Here is a 14550-nt window from a genome sequence, read left to right as displayed (position 1 = left end):
TTCAAAATCTCGGGCCTCTGAGAACCCTCTATGATTTCCACACTTGGGTGCCAGGAGCATTCCCAAACCTTCACACTGTTTAGAGTAGACTTGAGAAAGAGAACTGTGGTCCAGCTGGCCAGTCCCTGGATGACTCATCCGACCCTGGGCAACCTGAGCGTCAACACACTTTCCTGACCCTGATGCCCTGGGTGACCCTGACTGCCAAATGGATGACTGAGGTGGGTTCCTGACCTTGGCTTCTGCTGGGGACGCATGGCCAGAGGATGAGCTTGTCTTGCCCACTCATCCTCCTTAAGGGACCACTGTTCCCCTGCTTGAAGCTCAGCTAGAGATCAAAGGTATGAGAGAGGGTCCTTTTCCCCCAGAACCCTGTGACTGGGCTCAGGAATCTGCAGGTCCCCTTTACCCAGTGACAGACAGCAAACAGAGGTACCTCTGGGTGTGTGTAAGCTTGTATAGTAACAGTCACTGGCCTCCAGGAAAGAGATGACATTTTCCAAGCCTGTGGTGACCTTAGAGTGATGGCTACTCCCCTGCCATTTGCCTCTGCAAATAGAGCATGGGCCAAACGAAGCCGCGGCACTTTTTGGAGAGCTGAAGTGAAGCTCCGGAGTAGAGTACGGCATCCGATACATCATAGCCTGTCACCAGGGCCCCACCCCACCCCTCACGTTCAGTGAGGTAATTGGCACAGTTCAGCTCAGTGGGCTCTACTAGAACCCAGAGCTTCCCCCGGAGCTATACAAACATGGCAGTAGTCATGCTTCAAAGTCTTTACACAGGTACCTGAGGAAACAGGGGCATGCTGCCGAGTGACACCAGATAACTGAGAGTCACAGCCCGGCGGAAGTGAATGGGGGGGGGGCTCACACACGCTGACCACTGACCTCAGCCCCAGCGTTGGATGCTAATCCCAGCTGTGCTGCTCGGATGTGTGATATCTTTAGCAAGTTGGTTAACACGTCTGGTTCTCAGCTCTTTTCAGTGTAAACGGAAGACAGTAACACCTCTGCAAGCCTTCCTTGGTTAGAGCGGCCCAGCATCGCTTCTTGCCTGCTAATAATCTGCAGTGTTTGCCAGCTGTAAAGTTTTGTGTCTGTTTCTTGGTGCAATTATGGTGTGTTGCTTTGTGGACAGTAGAAAGAAAAAAGCTTTTACGCTCAAGGTTTGTTGGGAAACGTTGAGGGTAGAGTGGGGATTTCAGGGCTTGAATTTCAGATTATAGAGGAAATATTTGCTGGGTTGGCATTTCCCAGCGTGGACTCTCACTGGAGGTTAGAGAAGGCAGTGATTTCAGAAAGCATGTGCTGATTCTTAGTTTCTTCTAAGACCTGGGGTTTCCAGGGAAAACAGAACTATCTTAAAGACTGTTCTGGAAAGACAGCATGCAGGTAAGCACTGTACCACATGGTAGGGCAGAAGAAATGCAGGTTCCTTTTGATGCCTTAATTTCAGTTCGGTGTTACAGCCAATCTGCTGGGCTGAACTCAGCCTCAGACCTCCTTGGAATGCTGTCTCCCAGATTCTGGGATATCGTTCAGAATTTGCTCTGGGAGGGTCCTCTGGTCATTGGTTTACACAGGGACGAACGAGGTGCTGTGCCGATTCTTGGCAAAGCTTTGCTCCAGCTCTGAGTTCCAGCTCATGCCCTGCTACCTCTCGAGAGGGCTGCTGGGGAGTGGGGTGATGGTGGTGGGGTGACAGTGGTGGTGATGGTGATGGTGATGGTGATGGTAGTGCTGGTGGTGATGGTGATGGTGGTGATGTTGATGGTGGTGATGGTGGTGATGTTGATGGTGGTGATGGTGGTGATGGTGATGGTGGTGATGATGGTGGTGATGGTGATGGTGATGGTGATGGTGGTAGTGATGATGGTGATGGTGATGATGGTGGTGATGGTGGTGATGGTGGCGGTGATGGTGGTGGTGGTGGTGGTGATGGTGATGGTGATGGTGGTGATGATGGTGATGGTGATGGTGGCGGTGATGGTGGTGGCGATGATGGTGGTGGTGGTGATGGTGATGGTGGTGGTGATGGTGGTGGTGGTGGTGGTGGTGGTGATGGTGGTGGTGATGATGATGGTGATGGTGGTGGTGGTGGTGGTGGTGATGGTGGTGGTGGTGGTGGTAATGGTGGTGGTGGAACTTCCACAGTTGGGGTCACGGGTCTCTACTCTTCCAACCCTAAAGGAAGCTATAGACTCTGACAGGCTCTGTTCCCTTGCACCCCTGTCCCTTTTTCTTCATCATTTTTCACCCATGTAATATCTTGGGACAAAATGGTAGCTCTTCCCGGGCAGGGATGGGAGTCCGGGGGTGGGAGTGGAGAAAAGACAGGCTACCTGAGTTAGCCAGGGTCTCTGATAGGGGTAATGAGGACTGGTGCAAGAATTTCTTTGAGGACTGAATATGAAGCCACAGGGGAGAGATCTAGAGAGCTGCAAGCAAAATGGAAGGCAATTCTGATCCCTCTAAAACGTTCATTGCCTTCCTTTCTCTCACTTTGAACTTAGTTGAATTCCCCAACCTGCAGAAGCCAGTGCTGGCCACTCGAAGGGTGCTCAGCTCTTTGTGAGTTGACATGGTGGTTGCTGGGGTATAGTCTGATTCGACCACCACAATGTCCCTGCAAAACTGGTGGGACAAAGTCCACAACCCCATTTTCCAGATTTCTTACACGATAAACCCAGTGTTACGAAGTGGTTCAGTGGCGGGGTAGAAAGACATGTCATCAGGATAACTTGATTTTTTTTAAGACCTGGAAACTTCGCTGTACAGTTAGGTTAGGCCCTTGTGACATGCCTCGGTGACCTGTGACGTCTGCATCCTGGAGACTCTTTGACAGACTTGTCCTCCTATAGTACTGCCCTTTGCTGCTCCCGGGAAGTGAAGCTGGAGTGGGAACATGCTCCTTCTGAGAGACTTGAATTCACATCTAGTGTGTCTCTAAAGGCTTGGAACCCTGCTGCTAACTCTGTGAGTGGCTTCTTGAGGGGGCCATTTTATCCATTTATTAATTCAAGTCCCAAAGAATAATGGCGGGAACTGTACGTCTGACTGCTCAGACTGACTCACTATGGGGCTATTTGAAATTATGTGTTATTATTTATTATTTTTATCACAACTGCCTGAAGTCGGTGTTATCTCTTGAAATCCAAGTGATCCTAAAATCGGGTTATCCACGTCCCTTCAAATGAGCAGACAACAAAGAATGGGAAGAGAAAACTTATTATCCTTTGCAAGAATGACAGCCTCCCTCATTCTCAGAGAAATGCCACATCCTCTCTGCAAACAAGATAGGTAAGATGGAAATTTCTATTCTATTCTATTCTATTCTATTCTATTCTATTCTATTCTATTCTATTCTATTCTATTCTATTCTATTCTATTCTATTCTATTCTATTCTATTCTACTCAATGATTGCCATTCTTTGTGGATACCAGGATCAGCCTAGGCTCTCTAACCGGAAAACCATGGTACAGTTTCATTGTCTACAGTAAAACAGGAAGACTGAGGAGAGCTGCAGAAAGGCCTTCTTAGAGGGCTGTGTGGAAAGAGAAGCCTTTGAATACTTCACCCTTAATGAGAAAGGCTGAGGATTCTGCAGTCATTTTCCAGGTGAGCGTCCAGCCAATAGAAAAGCATCAAGTTCAGGATCCAACTTTCTTTAGCTGGAATTCAGCCTCATGAAGCTGAGGTAGAAAAACCAAATTTGACCTGTACCAGCCGGAAGAACTGGTATTCTGCACAAGGCCGCTAGGTCCCCACATAGTCACATCCTGAAGTCTAGTGACTGTTCTCCTGGAGCTGGGCCTTCCAGAGAGCAGCGGTCCCAGCTCAGGCCGCTCACAGCGGCTTGTTGCACTGGAGGGTCTCTGTATGTCTCTGTGGTGGTCTCTGTATGTCTCTGTGCTCTAAACGCTGGCCCTGGGGTTGGCACTTCCTGAGACAGCAGTTTCCTCTGTGCGCTGCACCTGGAGCTCAGTTCTCAGGAAGACAGTGGGTTTTATGGGAAAACTAGGACTTGTCGGGGTTAGGATTCCAGTGACAAAGAAGGACGCAGGTCTTGTCAGCAGGGGGATGGAAGCGTGGGCATATCTGGGGGATGTGAGCTAGGGCTAAAGCGTCCCCAGCAGGCTGAGGGTGGTGGATGCCTGTCTGGAGCCTACCCAGGCGGGCTGCAAAGGTCTGTGGAGGAGGCAGCCACAGGTTTTCCACATCAGCCTCAGGAGGCAAGCCTGCCTATTGGGCTTGGCTCTTCATGACTGATCCCCGAACCAACAGCGTCCTGGTTCCTCACAGCCTGTTGGCAATACAGAAGTCCTGTCCCCACACCGTTGATTCACAGTCTGCACAGTAACAGTCCCACTTGGGGGACTTGGGCTTTTATTCAAGGGCTGATCTAGCCTAAGGGAAACGGAGGATGACTTTGGATCTGGGGGACGTGAGATGGAAGAAACCTTTGAAACCTGTTCCTGACTGCAAGTCCCCGGCAGGAGTCTCAGCCAGAGCAGAGCAGAGTGAAGTTGGGGGGGGGGGGGGAGAGTGAGCCATATCCATCTCCACAGGAGAGATGTTCGGCTCCTGCCCTGCCTCTACCTCAGGAATCTTGGTGATTGGCCCAGACACAGAGAGTTCCGGAAGTGGACATCCCCAGGATTTGTAAAACACAAATCAGGTTTCACTGCTGCGGTTTATGCGCCCGACCCCCTGAAGTTCTTGCTCCAGTTGCCGCAGGAAACCTGGATAGTCCCGGCCTCTGATCCCCGTGCCCTTCGCCACACAAACACTCCCAGGCTCCTGCTGGAGCCACAGCCTCTGGGAAAGACATTTCGGAAGTTTCCCGTGGCTGCAACAAATTGCTCAGGTCTGTGCCGCAGCAAGGTTGTGACCTGCCTTTCCCCACCCTGGCGCAGCCAGCTTCTGAAACTGGCAAAGGTCCCGCGGCCCTGCAGGCTCTGCTTCATGGAGGTCAAAGGGGAGGGCCAAGCAAGCGATCCTGTCTGGTGAAACAAGGCAGTCCCACCTCATAGGCAGGACAGAAGCAGCTTCTGTGCCGTGGGAGGAGGTAGGGAGTTCTTTCCTTAGAGATGATGGAGAATGAGGAAGACAGTGATCAAGTCTGAGACCCGAGGAAGACTATCTCCAGGCAGAAGGAGAGGCTGGGGACATGCAGAAAACAATTTCATGTGGAAGATTCTATCAACCCTAAAGGTCACTTAATTCCTGCCTTTTCCAACCACTGTTGTGTGACTGTAGCATGAGGGGATGTGCCGTGAGCAGCGTCCTTGGCACTAAGCCATGGTGATAGCAGCTTCCAGAAGACCTCTGCGACCCCCCCCCCCCCCAGTCCACTGCCCAGCACAGAGCTGCCGATTCCTTGCCTTTTCTGGAGTTGCTACCCTTTCCTCTCTGTATGGGCTTTCACAGTTTCTCGCAAACGCATTTCTGAATTCAATAGTTCCTCCCTGGTAACTGACAAACCTTGGCTCCCTGGCATCTTGTGTTTGAAGACTCTGTTTTAAAATGAACCTAAACACTTGCTGAAACCAAACTGTTCTCTAGAATGAAGTTTTTGGGGGACTTGCTTCAACCAAGAGGCCAGAGTGTAATTAGCACATTAGTTCCTTGATAAGAAATTGATTCTCTTAGGACATAAATATAATTAAAAGCAGTTTGCTCTAGTGTCTGCTGCTTAACTGCTGTCCATTGCATTCTGGGGTTTACCCTTGGCTTGCCAAGGAAACCCAGGCTTTGTGAGGACGCAAGCTCACCTCTGGCCAGTCCCACGTTTCTAAATATATTCTCATAAAATGGGATCAGCAATTCAAAGTATTTTCTGGTTTTTTTTTTTTTTTTTTTTTTCCCCTCCAAGTGATGAAGAAGTTAGCACCATTGTGGAAAGCCATCTGTGAACTTTCTGGAGTATGGGCTTTCACACACAAGAGCCTTCTTGAGTGTCACACTCACCTTGTTCCTGGACTGTAAAGAGATGCATTTTTGTTTGCTATCCTAAACACTGTGTAACTCACTTCTTGGTTTTCCATGGAGATTATGGTACTGGGTGGGGGCTGTGGGTCTCCAGGATAAAGCAGCCTGTAAAACAACCATGGGGGATTCCAAATCTGACTTAATCAACCTTTCTCCAGATCCACAGACCAATAAAACTGCTTTCTTACCACAGCACAGCGGCTGATTTATTTCTCTCACTCTGCTAGAGCTGTCGCTGCTCAGAGAAATTCATTTGTCAGGTCCAGAGAATTACAATTCACAGGACCTCTTGCAAGTACTATCTCAGTTTATAAATTTCGCGAATTACAATTTACCATGCCTCACCCTGCAGAGGCTCATATTAATAAATGACGGCTCATCTGCAGAAGTATGTGCACACAGCTCCCCGGGACCACAGCGCTGGAGGGGCTGGAGGCCGCCTGTGGCTGGCGTGTAGGGATGCCTGTTCTGTGTAGGACTCAGTCTCCTGTACAGCTTCTGTTGCTTCCTTGGACTCTCCCCTTCTCTCGCACTGACTTTCTGTATGCCCGGGTTTTGTTCTTAGCCCCACAGGGACACGACATGAAGGAGAGCAGTCACAGTGTGGGTGCTCATGTTATGGCGTGGAGGATCAGCTGTGAGAAGAACTGACTGAATGCTGTTCGGTGCACAGACTTTCAATTTAGGGGTTCCATCTCCCTGTGGACACTTACAGAGTTGTGTTAATAGTGAAAACTCCTTTTTATCTTATTTCCTCCTTCCTTCCTTCTTCCCTCTTCCTTCTTTCTTGTATTGGGGGTTTAACCTAGGCTCTTCAACATACTAGGCAAACACCATACCACTGAGCTATAGCCTCTACCCACAACTATTATGACAGGGTAGTTCTGTGTCTCCTAGGAAGGCCTTCAGTTGTGATTCTCTTGTTTCAGTTTTCCCAGTAGTGGGATTCAATGTCTGGAGTGAAAACCTTTCTTCTTCTTCTTTTTTTTAAATATTATATTTGTCAATTTATTATTTTTATACAAAAACAAGAAGTGTTAATAATTGATATTCTATTACATGACTTGATCACCAAGAAACTACATTATGAGAAGTTTTTGAAGAGAATGATGGTGCTGTTACTGTTTACTATATTCTTCTTTTGACACTTTCTTTCCCAGCCTTTAGCTCCTCAGCTTGAACCTTCTGGAGCTTCTGGGGTTTCTCACAGGCACTCAGCAGCTAGTCTCGTTTTCTCTCCACTGACCTCCTATAAGTCCTCTTCCTTTCTTTATCCCCTACTCTGGCATCTTCATCGGTTATGGATTTTGGCTCCCAGACAGCACCTTGCAACTTTGACCCAGTGCTCCTCCCTGCCACCATTCACTGGATGCCATGATTACTTACTGAACTGCTGCTTTCATTCCCACTGGGCATGTCTTGGCTTTCACTGTCTTGCAGTCTTTTGCTACCGTGTACATCCTGGTATGGCCTGGGCTGTGTCTCCCAGGATTCACATGTGTGTTCCCACATCTTTATATCTTAGGATGTGACAATATTTGGACACATGGTCTTAAAGATGATAATTAGTTCAGATGATTTCATTAGCCTGGACTCCAAGCTGACTTGGGTAGTGTTCTCAGAGAAAAAGAGATTTGGGCAGAGGCCATGCCACATGAAGGCATGGACAGAAGACGCTCACCCTGTTTTGGAAACAGGCCAAAGGTAAGAAATGGATCTGGGGACAAACAGACATGGTAGAGAACGACACTCCTACATCTCTGCCGGGCGCTGTGGCTGCAGCAACTAGATTTTATAAGCTTGAGGTCCTGAGACAACGGAAATGTATCCCTCCCTAGTCCGGATGCCAGTATCAAGGAATCTGTAGAGCTGTACCCTTAAACAAGCTCTTTTAGGCATTGCTAGCTTCTCCATTGTACCTTTTCCTGTTCTCTGGGGGACATTTGTAGTTGGATTTGGTATTCACCTGGATTATCATGATATCATCTTAATGTACCCAACTTAGTGACACCTGAAAAGACCCCCTTACCAAATAAGGCCACATTGACATGTTCCAGAGACAGAGTGTTACATACTATTTGTGAGATCGCTGGTATATCAAACATAGCCTCCTTAGCTTTGTTCAAAGTATTCCTTCAACACCTAGCCCCTCTCTACCTAGAACCATTCTTCAAGTTTCTCCTCAAAGCGTCACCTTAATGACGGATCCTTTAGTGAGCTGTAATATACACACAGTAAATCCTGGGCTGCGTAGGCCTTTGCTGCTATACATGGCATTTTGCCTTGACTGTCTGTCCCCATGTGGTCATGGAGAAGCTCCCCAGTGGCAAGGCAGAGCTGTGTCTTCTGCTCCTAGGGCCATTACCAGTTCCTCTCACACATGAGGACTGAGGCTTGGGTCTGAGGCCTGCCTCTGCCTTCCCTGGGACACACAGTCAAGCACCTCATACAGTGCTTTCCAGAATAATCCTAGTACAGAAGACACTCTCTCACAAATGAGCATGGTGAGGACTAAAATCATGGAGAGGGGCACGAGTTGTCATAGCATTTCTGGTGTGTTAGTTAGATCTGAAATTTGGGATTAAGAATGGGTCTCACCTTTAAAAATCCATTTCAGGCTGACAGGTAGGCAATCTCATCCTGAGCGGCCAGTGTGCTCGTTCTAAGAAGCGTGTAAAAAGCTATCAGCTCCGCAAACGGAAACTTGTGAGATGGGCATCACTGCTCTTTTGAATGTGTTGTTAAAGTTCATTTTGAGACCAGGGAGGTTGTCGGGTAGGTAAAGGCGCTAGCTGAGAAGGCTGCTGACCCGAGTGGAGTCCCAGGGCCCACGTGGTGGAGGGGGAGAACTGACTTCGGTCAGTTGTCCTCTGACCGACCACACATGCATGATGGTATGCATGGCCACACCCAACACACACACACACTCACACACACACACACACTCACAGTATATAAATAAAATGTAATCAGATGAAAAGAAAACCCTTGTTTGTAAATCCTTTTCACAGTTTGTATTGGAGTCCCCGACCTTCTCCAAAAGCGGAGTACAGAAAACAGTCCATTAAACAAAAGCTTCACCTTTGAACTTCTAAGTAGTTTTGGTTTTCCTTCTAAAGTGCTAAGATCGTTTTCTCAGTAGCAACTAACCACATCGATATGGGAATAATTGATAAAAAACAAAACAAAACAAAAACAAAAACAAACAAACAAAAAAAAAAAAAACCTAAGCCTGTGGAGGAAAGCTTGGGTCACTTTTCTGTGTTTGCTCTCAAGTGCGTACTGTGGAGGCTGTGTGGAGAGCAAGTGAGTCTGCCCAAGATGAGCAAATGCCAATGGCGAAGCAGCGTGAGGAAGCCAGCGTTTCAGCCCCTGTGTTTACTCACGTTTCCCCATCTCAAAGCCGAGAGCAGCTCTTATCTCAGCCCGCCTTAGGGGGTCATTATGCGGATGTCATGAAATGTTTTGAAAATGCTGTGTAAATAAAACACTGCACAGCCTTCCTATGGCATTGCTGCGGTACCCGAGCCTGGGAAAAGTTTTTATACAGGTTTGCCACTGGTCTTTTGCCTCGCTGCCATTTTATTTCCCAACACCGACTCTGGTTTTCTCACTTCTGGCTTGGGCTTCCAGACACATCATCCTCAGGCCACATGAGGACCCCGCCTCCAGCTAGCCTTGCCCTCAACTTTTCTTTCTTCCGCCATCCTGGGATGCTCAGCCTGCTCCTTGGTATACAGCCGTTTTGTTATGATCTGGGAAGAAGCTAAACTCGGCTCCTTTACCCAACATAAAATCTGTCTCTCTTGTGTCAAAAGAGAAGGAGGAGGAGGAGGGGAAAAAAAGGATTAGACGCCAGGGAGACACTAAATACAGTTTTCCTTTGACTGCCGGAGGAGATAAGTGCCTTAAAAAAGCCAGGAATTGTTTGCTTATAAGCTGAGTGCGGTGGGTTTATCACCTAGAGCCGTAGATTATGTTGAGCACAGTAATCAGAAGGAAGAGCGGGAGGCTACAATAACAGTGCGATAGACTGCTCCGACTCCTCAGTCAACCCCCTCGTGACTCGCTCACCCCGGGTGGAGAGCGTTTATGTTACAAAACAATGCCAGGTCCTGCCCCGAGACTCTAATGTGTCTCACAGTTGGCCAGGCACGCCATTGCTGGGGAGATCGGGATGCTACTTGGCCCCGCCTGATGTCACCTGAGAAGCAGGATGGGGTGGTGGGGACACTCTTCCACTTCCTCCCCCAGAGTGTGGTGGGGGCCCAGGGCCAGAATCCAGAGGCAACGGAGAAGGCAGTAAACGCCTGGTGCGGAATAATATTTAGGCAGGATGTTCCTTGAACCATGGGAGCCGTTTCCTGGGCCTAGCAGCGGCAGGTGATTAATTTCTGCAGTCCCAGTGGCGCCCAGTGTCTCCGAGAACGTCCGGGTGGCCTCTAGATGAGGTCACTGTTCCGAAGTTAAGTCACATCAGCACAACTTCGGGGAACTTGCAACAACTTCCACCCACCCAAGACCTTTCTGGTTGGTTGGTGCTGAGCACGCGCTGGGGTGGTCTGAAGGCTGAGGTTCTCCTACCAGAGAGCCTAGTCGGGTGCAGTGAAAGCGGTGAGCGGTCCAGAAGCTGGGCAGGCTCTAGGAAGACCTGCAGTGATGTCAGAGTTCTGCCCGGCGCTAAATCAGCTCCGGGAGGCGCCCCCTTCCATATCTTGGCAGTGTGTTTGCTTTCTGATAAATCACCCTCATGACCAAATGGGTTTGGCCCAGATTAAATGTCTCTTGATCACGCAATTTATTCATGTTGTGTCTCATTTGTGGCTCCAACGCAGGCTACCCACTTCATTGGATGCTGAGTCTGGCCCTTGGAGAGAGCGTTGGAGCCACAAATGAGACAGGCTGGAGGAGGCTTGGGTTTCAAAGAGGCGCCCTGACGGTCACCGTTTCCAAAAGGTGAACCGATGGCGAGTTCAGTGCTTGCAAACACCCCCTGATTCCCAAAGCCTTCCAATCCAAGCCCAGCCTGTCTCTCTCCCTGCACTGCTGCCTCAGTTTTTCTTTCCTGCTTCACCCTGGCACAGCCCCGACTAGGTACCCAAATTATTTAATCCTCTCAAACAGCCTATTGGTCTCCACCATCATGCTAATGTCCTTTGGCTCCACTGGCTTTCTTTCTGGTGAGCTTCTACGCATCTTTCAAAACCAAATTCAAGGGTGTCCTCCTTGATAACCATCTCTTTTCTGCCTCAGTGAAACAGATCGAATAGTTACTGGCTCTCTGCTCAGGGGAGTGTGCGCTGTCTGGGAAGACCTGCCCTCTGGTCCCACAGCCACCTGCTCAAACACTGTAGCCCCACTAGTCTAAAACTTCTCCCAGGTTCAGACCCGTTCTTCTTGATTTGAACGAACCCAATAGCCAGCGCACAGCAGCGTTTCTCTGAATGAGAGTACTGTGACAAAACCAAGGGCTTCCTATTCATGGAACGACCAAGTGGCCATTCACAAAGGCAAAAGTAGGATCTTCTCTCACACCTCAAGGCATTTGCCAGAGGAGACTCAGACAAGCCGGGGACTGGCAGCAGGGAGAAGAAGAAGGCCCAACTGTTTGTGAAATAATCTTCGGCTCTAATCTTGTCTCTGCGTTTTATTTTTTCATTTGAAGTTTCTTAACTTTGATTTTGTTTTTTGTCACCCAGAACCAGCGACCTTGCGGCCCCTTGGCTGTGTTTCATGTCTGAATGGAATGGCATGGAGGTGACAATCAGGATGCCCAGATTCAAACCCAAGCTCTGTGTAAGTCCCGCGTCATCTGTCTTTCAGATTCCTGGCTGGTGAAGAGGGCTATTCTGTCAACCGCTGTCTTCTGCAGTGAGCAGTTTCCCTAGGGCAGTGAGGTCCAGCAGAAGTTTGTCTCACATCTCCATGCATGCTATTTCCCAGATTCCCCATGGCTCTGAGGCTCAGAGCAGCGAAGCATTTCCTGAGTGAGGTCCATGCTAGAAACTTTGTCTCTAGCCAGGTTGGCATGGCCTACCCACAGTCTGTCACTGCTGTTTTAGATAGAAGGTTACAACAGACTGGGTTGCTCTTAGACCTTACAGGAAGTAGCTCGATGCTATGTCACTTCCCAATACTGCACGTGTTCATGTACAAACAGAGTCCCCCCTTAAACGGCATAGGACGTCTACCTCGTTTAAGCTCCTTACTTCTGTTAATGTGATCTTTTAAAGTCATACCAGATCACGATCCTCCTTTCTAAGGGATGCAATGGTTCCTCATCCTTCATGAGGTGAAAACCATGGTTCCTACAGAGGACTTCAAGGCCTGTATGGTCTAGTTCTCTCTGACAGGAAGTGAGATCCACCTTCCTTGTCAGTTGCCCAGTCTGCATCTTTTCAGTTCCTCCTTCTCACTTTCCGCATTTGTTTTCCCATTGCTGTATGTAGCAAATTATGCCCAAGTTTAAAGAGAGCACCACCAGTCATAGATGAGTTTATACTGTTTCTGAGGTTACTGTTGCTGTGGTCTGAAGGTCTGGGTCTCCCTAAAGTTCGTGTGGTAAAGTTCTAGCCTTCAGCACAGTGGTTTGAAGAGGTGAAGACTTTGGGAAATGAGGAGGCCAGGAGCGCAGAGCTTCATGATCTGGGTCAGTGTCCTTATGAAAGAGACTTTGAGGAGTTCTGATCCTTCTGCTGTGTGAGGAAGCAACAACAGGAGAGCCATTTACGAAGCAGGAAGAAGACCTTCACTGTACCCTCGTGTCACCACGATCCTGAACTTTCTAGACTCTAGAACTGTGAGAAATAACTTTCTATTGTGCATAAGTCACCAGATGTAAAAAGGCCCTTCGGTCCTTCCCTTTTTCTCCCATCCTTCTTTCCTTCTGTTGTTGACTGAAGAGTGTGCAACCCAGACCTGCCTCAAACATTGCATTTTCCCGCCTTAGCCTCCCTTTCTCTTTCGTGCTGGGATTAAACACAAGGCCTTGAGAATTCAGACAAGTCCTCTACCACCGAGCCACAGCCCTGGCCTGTGTCTTAGGCATTGTTAAATCAGGTTGAACAGACAAAGACAGAATTCCAAGAGCAGTGGGCTGGGTGCAGCCAGCTGGGCTGGGCTGCAGCTGTCTGAGTAAGCAGGTCGCAGTGCCCAGTGGCTTCCCTGTGGGAATTTCTACAGAGCTGATGGAGTCCTGGCAACTGGCTTGTTCCAATCTTCATTTCCTACTGCTCTCAAATCTTGTTCACTACAGTAATACGGCCGTGTTACAGCGGCTCACTTGCACCTCAGGGGACCGATGATACCATTCTCTCCAATGAGACATGAGCGGAAATCAATGACATGAGCAGAAACTTCCAGGCAAATTCTTTTTCTTCTTTTTAGGACTGGGCAGTCTTACTGCCTTTCAACCTTCACCTTGATCTGTTTTTCATGTCCAGGGCTTACGCCTGTGTCTGGAGGTGTAAGCAGTTGTTCTGTAAGCCTGAATGTGAAGATCATATACAGGAAAGTGGGGACAGCTAGCAGGGTGGGAGAAGCAGGCTGGGGCCCAAGGGTTTCATGGGAGCGCAGACTCCTCTCTGCCACAGGCTGCCGAGCTTGGCACCTTTTGTTATCAGATGAAAGATGAGCCCTGACTGACATATCACTGTGGTCATTGTGCCTCTCCACACACCACACAGGACAGTACCACCTTCCACCCCCTTTGCCCTGCCCTCTGCTTTCCACCCCCACCCCACCCCTTCACCACCCTGCTGGCTTATCGCTCACTGCCTTAGACTTCTCCACACCTCCCCAGTGAGCTACCCAGAGGGCAGACTTCAGGCCATTCTTAGCCCTGTGAATTTTTAATTAAACTGATGATTCTATATTTTAAAAGAAACACGTAATAAATTCCTTGAACTTTGACCTCACACAACAAACTCCATCATTCCGTGGGTGATCAGCAGATCTGGTCTGACCCTGACTATCTTCCCACCAGCACCAAGACCCAGGTCAGGAAGAGAGACATCAAAGACTGCAAGGGGTCTGGGGTCGAGGAGGGGAATACCTGTTTGATGTGAAGAAAAGGGAGAAAGGACTTTCCCAGATTGACTACAAAGAAGGGCTTCTTCTGTGAGCTTGGCTGCTGGCTCCACCAGGTCATTATTTTTGCCATTCACCTTGAATGGGTCAGAGGAGTTGAAGATAGATTCCTGCAGCCAGGGAGTCTAAGCTCCTCACAGATGCGCCTCCAACCTGTCACAGCCTCCCTCCTCCCTTTCACCGCTTCTGCCTCAAAGGATAAGGAGAAGAGTCAAAGAACAGATGAGAACAGAGCAAGTAGCGAAAGGCCCATGACCAGACTCTCAGAGTGGAGTGTCTACTTGTAAAAAGAGAAACATGTGGATTGGAAAGGGGCATAGAGGGAGAAGATGGAGGGAGGGTGGTGGGATTAGGAGGGGACGAGGGAGAGGGCCACAGTGAATAAATTGTAATAAATTTTAAAAATTAGCTAAAGAAGAAGAAGAAAGAAAGAAAGAAAGAAAGAAAGAAAGAAAGAAAGAAAGAAAG

The sequence above is a fragment of the Psammomys obesus genome, unplaced genomic scaffold (assembly GCF_907164565.1).
Source record: "Psammomys obesus unplaced genomic scaffold, mPsaObe1.curated_primary_1811, whole genome shotgun sequence".
Classification (NCBI taxonomy): Eukaryota; Metazoa; Chordata; class Mammalia; order Rodentia; family Muridae; genus Psammomys; species Psammomys obesus.
This window is presented reverse-complemented; position numbering follows the sequence as displayed.